Raw genomic sequence first — 12,707 nt, 5'->3', positions numbered from 1 at the left:
GCTGGCGTCTGTGCTGGCTCAGAGGAGGAGGTACTCCGTGGGCACTCCGCAAGCATCTGCCAGTCTCCATGGCCAGTGTCCTGCAGCCGGCTTGTCGAGGGACCATAACACTGCATCTGCATCCTGACCAGGGACAGGTCAGGCTAGGACAATAAGCAGGGGAGACAAGGGGACCTTTCCAACCATAAGATATGTGTCGGATCAGGAACTGCGTCCTGAGATGATGAGACCCTCATCAGTTGAAGCAGACACTGAAGCTGGGCCCGCATCACATGCACACAAAGTTACACAGGCTCGTGAGGATGTGGGGAAACCACAACCCTAGCACAGCTGGGAGGAATTTGAATGGTGCAGCCGCTGTGAAAGCCGCCCCAGCAAAGTGGTTCCTTAAGATCTTAAACAGCAGGCGGTGTTGTGACAGAGGGTTAAGCCGTCACTTGCAATGCCAGTAACTCTTATCAGGGCACCAGCTCGAGTCCCGGCTGCTCTGCGTCCAATCCAGTTCCCTGCTAATGCACCTGAGAAAGCAGTAGATGATGGTCCAAGCACATGGGTCCCTGCCACCCACATAGGGGACTTACTTGGAGTTCTTGGATCCCGGCTTTGGTCTGGCCCAGCCCTGGCCATGTGGCCATTTGGGGGAGTGAACCCGCAGTTGGAAGATGTTTCTCTGCCTCTCCCTCTGTTACTCTGCCTTTCAAATAAATTAAATGTCTTTTTTTAAATAAACCCTTAGGGGCAGATGTTGTGGCATAGTGGGTGAAGCCACTACCTGCGATGCCGGCATCCCTTATGGGCACCGGTTCGAGTCCTGGGTGCTCCACTTCTGATCCAGCTTCCTGGAAAGCAGTGGAAGGTGGCCCAAGTGTTTGGGCCCTGCACCCATGTGGGAGACCCAGAGGAAGCTCCTGGCTTCGGCCTGGCCCCACTCTGGCTAATGTGGCTATATGGGGAGTGATCCAACAGATGGAAGACTCTCTCTCTCTCTCATTTTCTGACTTTAAAATAAATCTTTAAACATTTTTTTTAAAAGTGAACCAGCAGATGAGAGTGTGCGCTCTGTGTGTGTGTGTGTGTGTCTGTTTCTCTGTATTTCTCTGCCTCTCAAATAAATAAATTTAAACTTTTTAAATGGTTAAAATGATAACCATATTCTGCAATATCGTGCTTTGTCACAATTTTAATAAAAAGAGAAAGTGATGCTGGGTGATCACGAGAGAAGGGGCTCTTGGCTTCTTAAGAGCCCAGACTTTAAAATTAAGCAGTTTTTTGAGCACTGGGGGTGTTGGGCTGAACCTAAGAGTGTAATCACCAGGGCTGTGGGCCAGGTGGTGCAGGGAGAGTGCAGACAGAGGCGAAATCACCCTTCCCAGCCATTCCCTCCCAAAGCACTCTTCGGCAGCACCTCCCTGCGGAGTAACAGTCAGTACAGCAAGAACACACCAGCCACCATGCTGAGCCCAGCATACACATTGTCCCTTTAAACCACAATGGACCGGAAGATCAATACCGCTGTCACCCCTTTCACAGAGGAGGACAACTGAGACTCGCCGTGACTAAGTGTCTCGCAGACCAAGGGGCCAGGGAGGTGGGGAGGAAGATGGCCGGGAGGTAGCGATCGAGCTGGGCCGTCGAGGACCACGGGCTGCAGTAGCTGGGAATGCAGGTCACGCTCACGGCTTGCACTCACGGCCAGGATTTCAGCCCTCCAAGCCTCAGTTTCCTCATCTGTAAACTGGGATAGTCACCCTTGCCCCGTGGGTTTGCTAAAGGATTAAATGAGATGACAACACCTCGTGCCCGGCATGAAGGAAGTGCTGAAAACCCCGAGCTCTCCTTGTGAGCATCCATTGGTTCTTCACTGCTCTCATTGCCCCGAGCAACTTCTACCACGTGTGAGAGGCCTCTAAAGGGTTTTTAGAGAATAGAATTGAAAGATAAGTTTATTTGGGTGCAAAAAGTTTTGAAATATGTGCACAAGGGGGTCTTCAAGGAGCTCATGAAGATGAGCATTATGAAAGCATGATGTGAGGCCGGCGCTGTGCTGCTGTGGGCTAAGCCACTGCCTGCGACGCCAGCATCTCAACTCAGCGCCAGCTGGTCTCTCAGCTGCTCTGCTTCTGATCCGACTCCCTGCCAATGCGCTGGGAAAGTAGCGGAAGATGGCATTTACATTCAAGACATGGAGGGAGTTCTAAATCCCTGACTTAGGCTACTATTGTGGCCATTTGGGGAATGAACCAACAGATGGAAGTACTCTGTGTGTGTGTGTGTGTGTGTGTCTCTTCCTCTATTGCTCTTTCAAAATAAGCAAACAAATAAATCTTTAAAAAAGAAAAAGCTATGCATGGATTTCAAAATACTGAAATGTGATCCCTGTTAAACATAAGAGTGGGAATAAGAGAGGGAAGAGATGTATAATTTGGGGCATGCTCGGGCTGACTTGCCCCAATTGGTAGAGTTGGAAACATACCAGGGGATTCCAATTCAATCCCATCAAGGTGGCATGTGCCAATGCCATCTCACTACTCCAAGTGATCAATTTCAGTTCACAATTGATCATAATGAAAGGACTAAGAGTCAAAGGGAGCACATAAACAAGTCTAGTATCTGCTAACACCAACCGATAGAATAAATAAAGGGGAGAGTGATCCAACATGGGAAGTGAGATACTCAGCAGACTCATAGAATGGCGGATGTCCTAAATAGCACTCTGGCCTCAGAATCAGCCCTAAAGGCACTCGGATCTGGCTGAAAAGCCCATGAGAGTATTTCAGGCATGGAAAGCCAAGACACTCTGGCAAAAAGATCTCTGTGAGTGAGATCCCAGTGGAAAGAACAGGTCTTCAAAGAGGGAGGTGCCTTTCTCTGAAGGGAGGAGAGAACCTCCACTTTGACTATGACCGTGTCTAAACAAGATAAGAGTCGGAGAACTCAAGGGGCTTCCATAGCCTTGGAAACTCATAACTGGTGCATAGGGAGATTACCGATGCCATAAACAGGAGTGTCAATTGGTAAAGTCAACAACAGGAGTCACTGTGCACTTACTCCTCATGTAGGATCTCTGTCCTTAACGTGCTGTACACTGAGGCTTAATGCTATAACGAGTACTCAAACAGTATATTTCACTTTGTGTTTCTATGGGGGTGCAAACGACTGAAATCTTTACTTAATGTACACTAAACTGATCTTCTGTAAAAAAAAAAAAAAAAAAAAAAAAAAGAAAGAAATTATCAATTCCCAACTTGACTCTCACTGGGATTAAACATGACAATAGGTCTGATCTGATTTCATCATCATTTAAAAAAAATCATCTATTATTTTTCACTTTATGTTTCTGTGTGGGAGCAAACTGTTGAAATACTTAAGGTATACTAAGCTGATCTTCTGTATATTAAGATAATCGAAAATGAATCTTGATGTGAATGGAAGGGGAGAGGGAGTGGGAAAGGGGAGGGTTGTGGGTGGGAGGGACGGTATGGGGGGGGAAGCCATTGTAACACATGAGTCGTACTTTGGAAATTTATATTCATTAAATAAAAGATTAAAAAAAAAAAAAGCCTAGGGAGATTACTGATGCCATAAACAAGGGTGTCAATTTGTTTTTTTTGTTTTTTTTTTGTTGTTTTTTTTTTTTTTTGACAGGCAGAGTGGACAGTGAGAGAGAGAGACAGAGAGAGAAAGGTCTTCCTTTGCCGTTGGTTCACCCTCCAATGGCCGCCGCTGCAGCCGGCGCACTGCGCTGATCCGATGGCAGGAGCCAGGATCCAGGTGCTTTTCCTGGTCTCCCATGGGGTGCAGGGCCCAAGCACCTGGGCCATCCTCCACTGCACTCCCTGGCCATAGCAGAGAGCTGGCCTGGAAGAGGGGCAACCGGGACAGAATCCGGCGCCCCGACCGGGACTAGAACCCGGTGTGCCGGCGCCGCAAGGTGGAGGATTAGCCTATTGAGCCACGGCGCCGGCTGAGGGTGTCAATTTGTTAAGTCAACAACAGGAGTCACTGTGCACTTACTCCTCATGTAGGATCTCTGTCCTTAATGTGCTGTACATTGTGATTTAATGCTATAACTAGTACTCAAACAGTATTTTTCACTTTATGTTTCTATGTGGGTGCAAACTGTTGAAATCTTTACTTAATATATGCTAAACTGATCTTCGGTATATAAAGAAAACTGAAAATGAATCTTGATGTGAATGGAAGGGGAGAGGGAATGGGAAAGGGGAGGGCTGCGGGTGGGAGGGAAGTTATGGGGGGGGAGAAGCCATTGTAATCCATAAGATGTACTTTGGAAATTTATATTCATTAAATAAAAGTTTAAAAAAACCTAAAAAAAAAAAATACTTCGCACCACAATAAACATCTTTTTCATGAGGGACTCTGGTATTAGGGCACCCAGTGCCATCCAGCGGCTGTGGGGAGGGCAGAGGCCCCATTTTGCTGGTCTGTGGGTCTCCAGCAACAGTGTAGGAAGCACACAGCAGATGTCTGAGCAAACGGTGGAGTAATAAACAGACGCATGATGCTCTTTCGCCAAAAACAGCCTCCTGTCGCTATAATCAGAGCCCCGGCCACAGAGGGGGGAGGGCCACGGAGACCCCGGTAATGAGGACAGCCTGGGCTCATGCAACCCAACAGCCCGACGGGCCGTGCCTATTTCTGGCTGAACCGATCTGAAGAAGGATAAGAGGGGGCCGGCGGCTCTGGCTTTGGGAGGGGCCAGCCTTGGGCCTGTGGGTACGTGTGCCTTGTCCTCTGCAGACAGGCTGGGAGGAAGTGACCGTCCCGGGCCTTCGGGGCCCTGGCCGCCATGGCCCCTGAGGACAGCCTGGCGGTGGAAAACTGGAGCCTGTGAAAAAATGAGAGTGGGAAATGGGAGTCGAGGAGCCAAGGGCAGCGGCGGATCTGCTAGCAGGCTGTTTTTGCTTTTGTCTCTGGAGGAGGAAGAGGATGCAGAGCGGACAGGGGACTCACAGGCTGGCTTCCTGCGTGGCCTGGCCAGGGCGGGTCGTGCTAGATAATGGCTGATAGCGGTGGAAACGTGGAAACGGGGAGACAAGATAAAGGGGAGGCCGGCCACAGAGCACAGACCCGCGGAGCCAGGGAGGAGCGGCCGAAGGGCCGAGGGAGACAGGGGAGACAGCGAGGAAGCAGGTCTCCCTGCTGTGACACTGACCACACTGACATTGGTCCCGGTGGCTGGGGGGCGGGCACAGTGTGCGGACTGCAGCTTCCGCCAACAATCCCAGAGCAGCCTGCAGGGCTTGCTCCCAGGGCTTCCTCCAGCTCTGGTGAGCACTGCGGTTCTGTGGGAGGTGGCTCCAGTTCTGCACAGGCTGTTCCTCCTGATGCCTGGGGTTCCCCGTCTATGCAGGGTTGAGGACTCCTGCTCCTGCACCGAGAGGCCTCAGGGAGGAGATGGCGCCGGCGGGGACAGCTCCGCTGGGAGCCTCCAGTGCCTGACCCGGCAAACTGGCTTCCTTTTTGAACCTCAGCTTCCTGCGCTGCTTGTTCTTGGCCATCTCCAGCGTCTCTGGACTCCTGGCGCACGGTGCAGGAGGCTGACATGTAGGAAGGGCAGCGCTCTCTCTTGTCAGTCCAGGTGGCTGCCCTGGCTGGACCCCAACCTTGTCCCTTCTCCTCTACAAAACCTGCCCCTGCCACCCAGAGCTCAGGCATTCCCCTCAGAATCGCTGGGTTTTGCACAGCACCCCAGCTTTCTTTCTCATTCACCCTCTCGCCCTCCGTTCCGGAACACCTCCATGTGCTAGGCGGGAGACTACAGTGAGGACAAGAGTGACAGTTCCTCCCCCATGGGGCCACCAATCTGGTGGAGAGGACAAGAAATGAACAAATAGGGGGCAGCATTGTGACCTAATGGGTAAAGTCACTGCCTGCAGTGCTGGCATCCCAAATGGGCACAGCTGCTCCACTTCTGATACAGCTCCCTGCTAATGCTCCTGCGAAGGCAGCAAAAGGCGGCCCATGGGAAATGAACAAATAATCATTACAAAGCATGGCATGTGCTTTCAAGGATTCTGCAAAAGATGAAAGTTGGGGTGGGGGTGCTGGTGCCCAGGTGAGCGGCCAAGGAAGAAGCCGGATCATTTGCTGGCACCTGGCCACTGACCTCCTGGGCCAGGCAGTATGTCACACACACCCAGGGAGAAGGGAGGGGAAGGTGACATCCAAGGACTGAGGCAGAGGGAGAAAGGGGACAACTCCACTGAGAGGAACGGGGCATTGTATGCTAACACAGTATTTGTGAAGCCGAGGGAGTGGAGGGGGCTCTGATAACTCTCTAAACAAAAGAGCTTGTCCTGGGCACGGGGAAGCCTCTTCAGTGCCTGCAGGAGCCAGCTCTAACCACCTGGAAATCAGTCATGGGGTGACAGCTGAGCCCAGGAGCACCCCGGAAATACTGCCCTCAAGAAAAGGAACCAACAAATCTCACCTCCTACCACAAAAATAGTGGCCACTATGGAAAAACTGTCCTGGGTCTCTGCATCCCCTTCGTCCCCTCACTGGGCCTTCCTCCTCGGTATTTATGGTCAGCACCTGGCACTCTCAGAAAAGAGCAAGGGAATTACTCATTCACACTAAAGTGACCCCGACCTTTGGTGTCTGCCCACCTGGAAATACTTGTGCTTTAAAATAAAACAGATGAGGGGCCGGTGTGTGGTGTAGCAGGTAAATCTTCCACCTGCATCGCTGGCATCCCATATGGGTGCTGGTTCGAGTCCCGGCTGCTCTACTTCCAAGCCAGCTCCCTGTTAATGGCCTGGGAAAAGCACAGCAGATGGCCCAAGTGCTTGGGACCCCTGCCATACACTGGGAGACCTGGATGATGTTCCTGGCTCCTGGCTTCCTCCTGGCCCAGTGCTCACCGATGTGGCTAACTGGGGAGTGAAGCAGCAAAAAGATGTCTCTGTCTCTCTCAAGTGTGACTTTCAAAGTGAATAAATAAATCTTTTTTGAAAAATAAGACAGGTGAAAGGCTCACGGGTGGAATTGCAACCTTTTCAGGAGGAAAGATAGGAGGCTACTGAGGCTAGTCCCTCAGGGTCAGAGAATTGACTTTGCTTTCCCAGTTGCCCCCTGAAAACTGCTGTGTGCTCCTGTCCAGAGGCACAGTATTCTGCCCAGCCCCCCACGGCTCCCCCCACCCCGTCCTCTGGAACTTCCAGAAGAGTCGTGATAGGAAGGAGCAAGTGGACCTCATGCCGTCTGGATGAGGGCGTGCACATGCACCCCCTCGTGTACTCCCAGCCACTTCCTGGTCCTGCTCTCTGGGCCAGGACCCCAAACACTGCAGTGGGAGACCCTGATGAATGCAGACCACACGGTAAACACAGTGACAAAACAGACAGACCCAGCCCTGCTTTTCTAAGCCACTTTTCATCCCAGGAATGTGTGTTTAAGAGGCAAAGTCAAGTGCTTTATCTGCTGTCACTTGATGTCATGGAAAAAAGCCCTGCATTTGCACTCAAAAATCCAAGGTTTAACTTCTAGCTCTCTGCAGCCCACTTAGCGCCCTTAACCATAGCACAGGCGGGAAGACTTTGCACTGATGAGTCTCACATGAGAAGAAATCCCCCAGGTAGTCTCCTGATCCAGGGGCTGTGCTGGGTGCTCCCCCAGGGGCCAGCTTCAGTGGCCATGCTAGGCGGCTTCCCTGTGAGCTGGGGCGAGCGGGCTGGAGGTTTGCTGTCCAACAGTGCCTCCCCGTTCTCTGTGCCATCAGTAGAGTATGCGTGCGCATTAAGTGAGATTCAGCCAGGAGGCTGCCTGGCACAGGTAAAATCCCCCCTTACAACGCCCAGCTTACATGGGCTTGCGTTTGCAGCCCGAGGGGCTCACCCACAGGCACTCCTCTTCTCTGCCCCAGCTTTCCAAGCAGGGCTCAACAGCCACTTCCCTGCCCCACCCCCCACCCCCCTACCCCCATTCCCCACACCAGACTTTGCACCAAAGCCCCCAGGTGGCTTTAGTAGCAAGTGTCAGGCACCAAGCTAAGAACCCTCATTGTTTCATTCCAACCCCTGAGAAACCACCTTACCGTGTCTAACAGATGAAGATGCCGAGTCGGCAAAGGCTAAGCAATGGACAAGCATGTGGCACAGAGCTCAAGACACCGATGAGGGTGCCCGCATCCTACACCAGAGTGCCTGGGTTCGAGTCCCAGCTCCATTCCAGCTTCCTGTTCATGTGCATCCCAGGAGGTAGCCAATGATGTCCCTGCCACCTCGTGGAAGACCTGGATGGGAGTTCCTGGCTCCTGGCTTCAGCCCAGCCCAGACTCAGCTGTTGCGGATATTTGGGGAAAGAACCAGCACATGGAAGATCCTCTCCCTCTTCCTCTTCCTCTTCCTCCCCCTCCCCTCCCCTTCCCTCTCCAGTCTTCTTTTAATTAAGTAAAACTTTCAAATAAACTAAAAAAAGCAATTTGCTGGAACAGAGTGCATGGCAGGGTTTTGCAACAACACACCCGTCCACACACATTTGCATACTTGCTTCTCCCTGTGCTTGCAGCTCCCTCACAGAGCAGCCCTGGGCAACCAGGTGAGATCCCTGACCACATTTCTAGAACTTTCCTTAGGATGTGGCACAATGGGGAGGTGGGGGAGGTTAGAAAAGATGAAGATGGAGGAGGGATGCCAACAGGTCAGAATTTCCCATCCTCTCAGGTTGGGCCTTGGTGGGGGGCTGCCTGTGTGCCTCTGCTGGGGTTAGGCTCTAGGGGCTGGGGCAGATGGGAGAAGGGAGAGCTCCTAGGGCCAGCCAGGGCTCACAGGCTACCCAGGGATGGGGTAGGGATGAGGAGTGGACAACAGGTCTAAAACCAAACAGAGCCAAGCCGCTGGGACAAAAGTGTCCCCGTGGTCCCCTACCCTGCTGGGGATTTCAGTTGTGAGGGAGGCAGTGGCTCCGGTCCCGTGCACCCGCCCAGGGCCGAGAGAAAGGCCAGGAATGGTGGCCCAGGACCCACCCCACTGTGCCGCCCTGTGAGGCCAGGCTGGAAGGCCGCAAGGGGGGAATTCTCATGAGAATTCTGATAAATGGGCTCCTCCACCCCTCCCCCTCCCCCAATTAAAGCGACGGAGATGCAGAAACCACTTCCAAGCCAGGCATGACATCAACATTGCAGTGATAAGGGGTGGACAATGGGGTGTTAGACTCACAGCAAAACACGACTGGATAAGGCCGGCTCCTGATACCCAGGCTGATGGGAAATACCATTGTCTGTCCGCCGTCAGCTGAGTCCCCGGCGACAGGGATTCCAGGCGGGGGAGGGGCGCTCCACAGGCCCCCGGGCACCGGCGGAGGGCCGAGGAGGGCGGGGCAGGGACCGGGGCTGCGCGCCCCGGGGCCGGGGCGGAGCGGGGTAGGGGCAGGGGCGGGGGCCAGGCCCCGGGGAGCCGGTTCTGGGCACCGAGCGAGGCCACGCGCTCGGTGGGACCCCGTGCCACGTCCGCGGGCTAACGTGTTTCCCTTCACGGGCGCCAGCAGCCCTGGCCTGGAACCTGCCGCCGCTCGCAGGCCTGGGTCAGATCCCGCAGCAGGAAGACCACGCCACGGTTAGGCAGGGCTGAGGGGCGGCCCGCGGCTCCTCCGCGTGCTGTGTGTCCCGTGCTGGCTTCACTTGTGGGCTCATTGGTTTTTCAGAGAAATTTGCGTTAGTTTTATCACAGTAACACGTACACATAGTTTTCGTATTTCAAGTCCATTCTTTCGAATATTAAAGCAATAACAACAACAAAAAATAAAAAAATGCGTTTCCTGGCCAGTGCCTCCTGATTTCCTGTCTACGTCTGCTCCTGTGCTGCTCCAGGATTCACTTCCATGCCCATCTTCTGATGCGTCCACCTAGGTGTGCCTAGAAACGAGAAGCGGGCACCATTACACAGCCCTCCCCTTCTCCTTAACCCCGCCATTCTTCCAATGTACTTACAGCATTTAACTAAAACAGCAAACAACGACTTATCTGCGAGCAAAATTATCATTCTGAACTCCCTGGAATACCGTGTTTTGGTGGAAACGCCTGCTTCTGTACTGTCCTGGGAAGGGGTACGTTTTTTGCTTGTAAGGTCCTGAGTTCTAGGCTGGATATCAGTTTTTCTCGGCATTTTAGAAGGATTGCTCTCTCGTCTTATAGTCTGACACAGCCCATTCCTGAGCCTTTGTAGGACACCTGCCTTGCGTTTTTGCTGGGAACTCTAAGGAATCTTTTCTGCTCCTGTTGGAAAGTTCAGTGTCTGCATCACCTATCACGTGTCTTTTTCATTCATTGTCCTAGATTCTCAGAAGGTTCTGGTCATCTGGAGATTCATAACCTTTAATTCTAGGACAAATTCATTTTTCCTAACTTATTTGTACCCTTCCCAATCTCTTCTCTGTTTCCTTTCTACAACTTCGAGTAACTGAATATTAGACACCCTAGATCGATACTCTAAATGTCTCATCTTTTATTTCCTTTCTACATCTTTATCTTTTACTTTAAGAATGTTTATGGGGCTGGTGCTGTGGCGCTGCAGGTTAATCCTCCACATGCAGGCCAGCATCCCATATGGGCACTGGTTCAAGTCCTGGCTGCTCCATTTGCAATCCAGCTCTCTGCTATGGCCCGGGACTGTCATATCCCTCACACTTTCATGCGTGAGCCCTCTTGAACTCATATGTGCCTGTCTCAGTTTATAGCACGGCATCTCTTGAAATGATTTCTGTGAACTCTGACCCGGCTGTGAACAGTTTGCTTTTGGCCATGTCTCCAACCATCTCTGTTTAGCAATGCTTCTTATATAATTCTTTGTATTGTATTAGCACATTATCCTTGGCTATGATATCTGTCTAAGTGCCAAGCAAAATGAAAGTGCTATTGCTAGTGATCAGAAGGACCAGGGCTCAGGAACTTAATTCAGTTGATACAAGAAGCCACAAGAGTGGCCAGTCTTCAACTTGAAGTTGAAACGTGTTGAATGAACTTGACTGGTCATGTTCAATTGTGAAAGAAAATAGCACAATCAGAGAATATGTACAAAGTGCTAAAAGTATATCACTGAATGCTAGGTTTAGGGGCCGGCGCCATGGCTCACTTGGTTAATCCTCTGCCTGCGGCACCAGCATCCCAGATGGGCACTGGGTTCTAGTCCCGGTTGCTCCTCTTCCAGTCTAGCTCTCTGCTGTGGCCCGGGGAAGGCAGTGGAGGATGGCCCAAGTGCTTGGGCCCCTGCACCCACGTGGGAGACCAGGAAGAGACACCTGGCTCCTGGCTTCGGATCAGCGCAGCTCCGGCTGTTGCGGCCATTTGGAGAGTGAACCAACGGAAGGAAGATCTTTCTCTGTCTCTCTCTCACTCACTGTCTATAATTCTACCTGTCAAATAATAATAATAATAAAAGTAAGTTGGGATGAGAGAGTTCCTACTATCTTTTAGTTCTCAGGGGATGGAATCCTTTTATAACAGAGAAGCCTATTGTCTGGTTCTGCACCCTGAAACTGTCGTTAGTTCGGGTTCTTACCTTGACTAATTTGGGAGGAACAAGTGGGTAAGACAACATGATTGCCAGTCTCCTCCGTGCCTAGAGTCAATGCCAACATTAGCTTCCTGCCCACATCAGTCACTGAGCCCACAGCAGCCACGAGAAAGCAGCCACCAGTATGGGAAGCGCCTGTGACTCCCCAAGGCTTCTGTGTGAGGCTCCAGCCACTCCTCTTGCTTCCCAGACCCTCCACTTCCCTCCAGGAATGGCTCTCTGCGCCGAGGGAGGGGCTTCCCTTGCCGAGGTCGCTGCCTGTCTGCACCCCCGTCTGCCTGTGCCAGGCCCTGTGGCCCCTTGTCCTCTGTGTCTGCCACAGAAGCAGGCTGCGGCCTGCCTTCTTCCTACCGTGCCCGCCCCCTGCTCCCTCCTTCCCCTACGCGTTCCCTTCCTCAACTTCCTGAAGCTCCTGAGAAGGCAGAGGGCACACCCGCCTCTGGTGAAGTTGGTGAAATGCCAGCCAGATCCTCTGCTGCTCAAGTTACTCAAGCCAGGGGCCTCACATCTGTTCTCCTGCCACAGTTCCACTCCCAAACAGCCGCTGCCCTGCTCCCGGTCACCACTACCTCTCACTGGAGCCCCCAGCTGGCCTTGCAGCGCCATGTTCTGCTCTCTGGTCCATGCCCCCACACTCTTGCCTCAGCGATCTTCCCAGAATGCTGCTTGGATCACAAATCCTGAATAAAACTCTTCAGGGGCTCCTTGCTGTCAAAGTCCAGACTCCCTGACAAACGTTCACACCCCACCTCCTGCTCCGGGCTTACTTCCTGCTCCTTCCTGCCCACACAGCCCATGCAGAAGCCGTACGAGATATGTGAATCTCAAAACTTCTGCTGCAGTGACCCCGGCCTGGACACCCAGCGTCACATTCACCTTGTCACTTACTGCCTGCCCCAGGCAGAATCGACCCCTCCTCCTCTGCTTTTTTTTTTTTGACAGGCAGAGTGGACAGTGAGAAAGAGAGACAGAAAGAAAGGTCTTCTTTTGCCGTTGGTTCACCCTCCAATGGCTGCTGCGGCCAGCGCACCACGCTGATCCGAAGCCAGGAGCCAGGTGCTTTTCCTGGTCTCCCATGGGGTGCAGGGCCCAAGCACTTGGGCCATCCTCCACTGCACTCCCTGGCCACAGCAGAGAGCTGGCCTGGAAGAGGGGCAACCGGGACAGAATCCA

At 52.5% G+C, this 12,707-nt stretch overlaps 1 long non-coding RNA gene across 1 annotated transcript in view; it reads right to left on the bottom strand.

Annotated features, from left to right (window-relative positions):
* Positions 1-9,175: 9,175 nt before the first annotated feature.
* Positions 9,176-12,707, bottom strand: part of LOC103345245 (uncharacterized) — a 44,172-nt gene continuing 40,640 nt past the window's right edge. The window contains exon 3 of the long non-coding RNA XR_016228891.1: positions 9,176-9,877. This is a non-coding gene — a long non-coding RNA (uncharacterized LOC103345245). The remainder of the gene's footprint in view (positions 9,878-12,707) is intronic.

This window comes from Oryctolagus cuniculus, chromosome 2, assembly GCF_051225735.1.
Source record: "Oryctolagus cuniculus isolate XC-2025 breed Fujian yellow rabbit chromosome 2, ASM5122573v1, whole genome shotgun sequence".
In the NCBI taxonomy this organism is placed as follows: domain Eukaryota; kingdom Metazoa; phylum Chordata; class Mammalia; order Lagomorpha; family Leporidae; genus Oryctolagus; species Oryctolagus cuniculus.
This window is presented reverse-complemented; position numbering and strand designations above follow the sequence as displayed.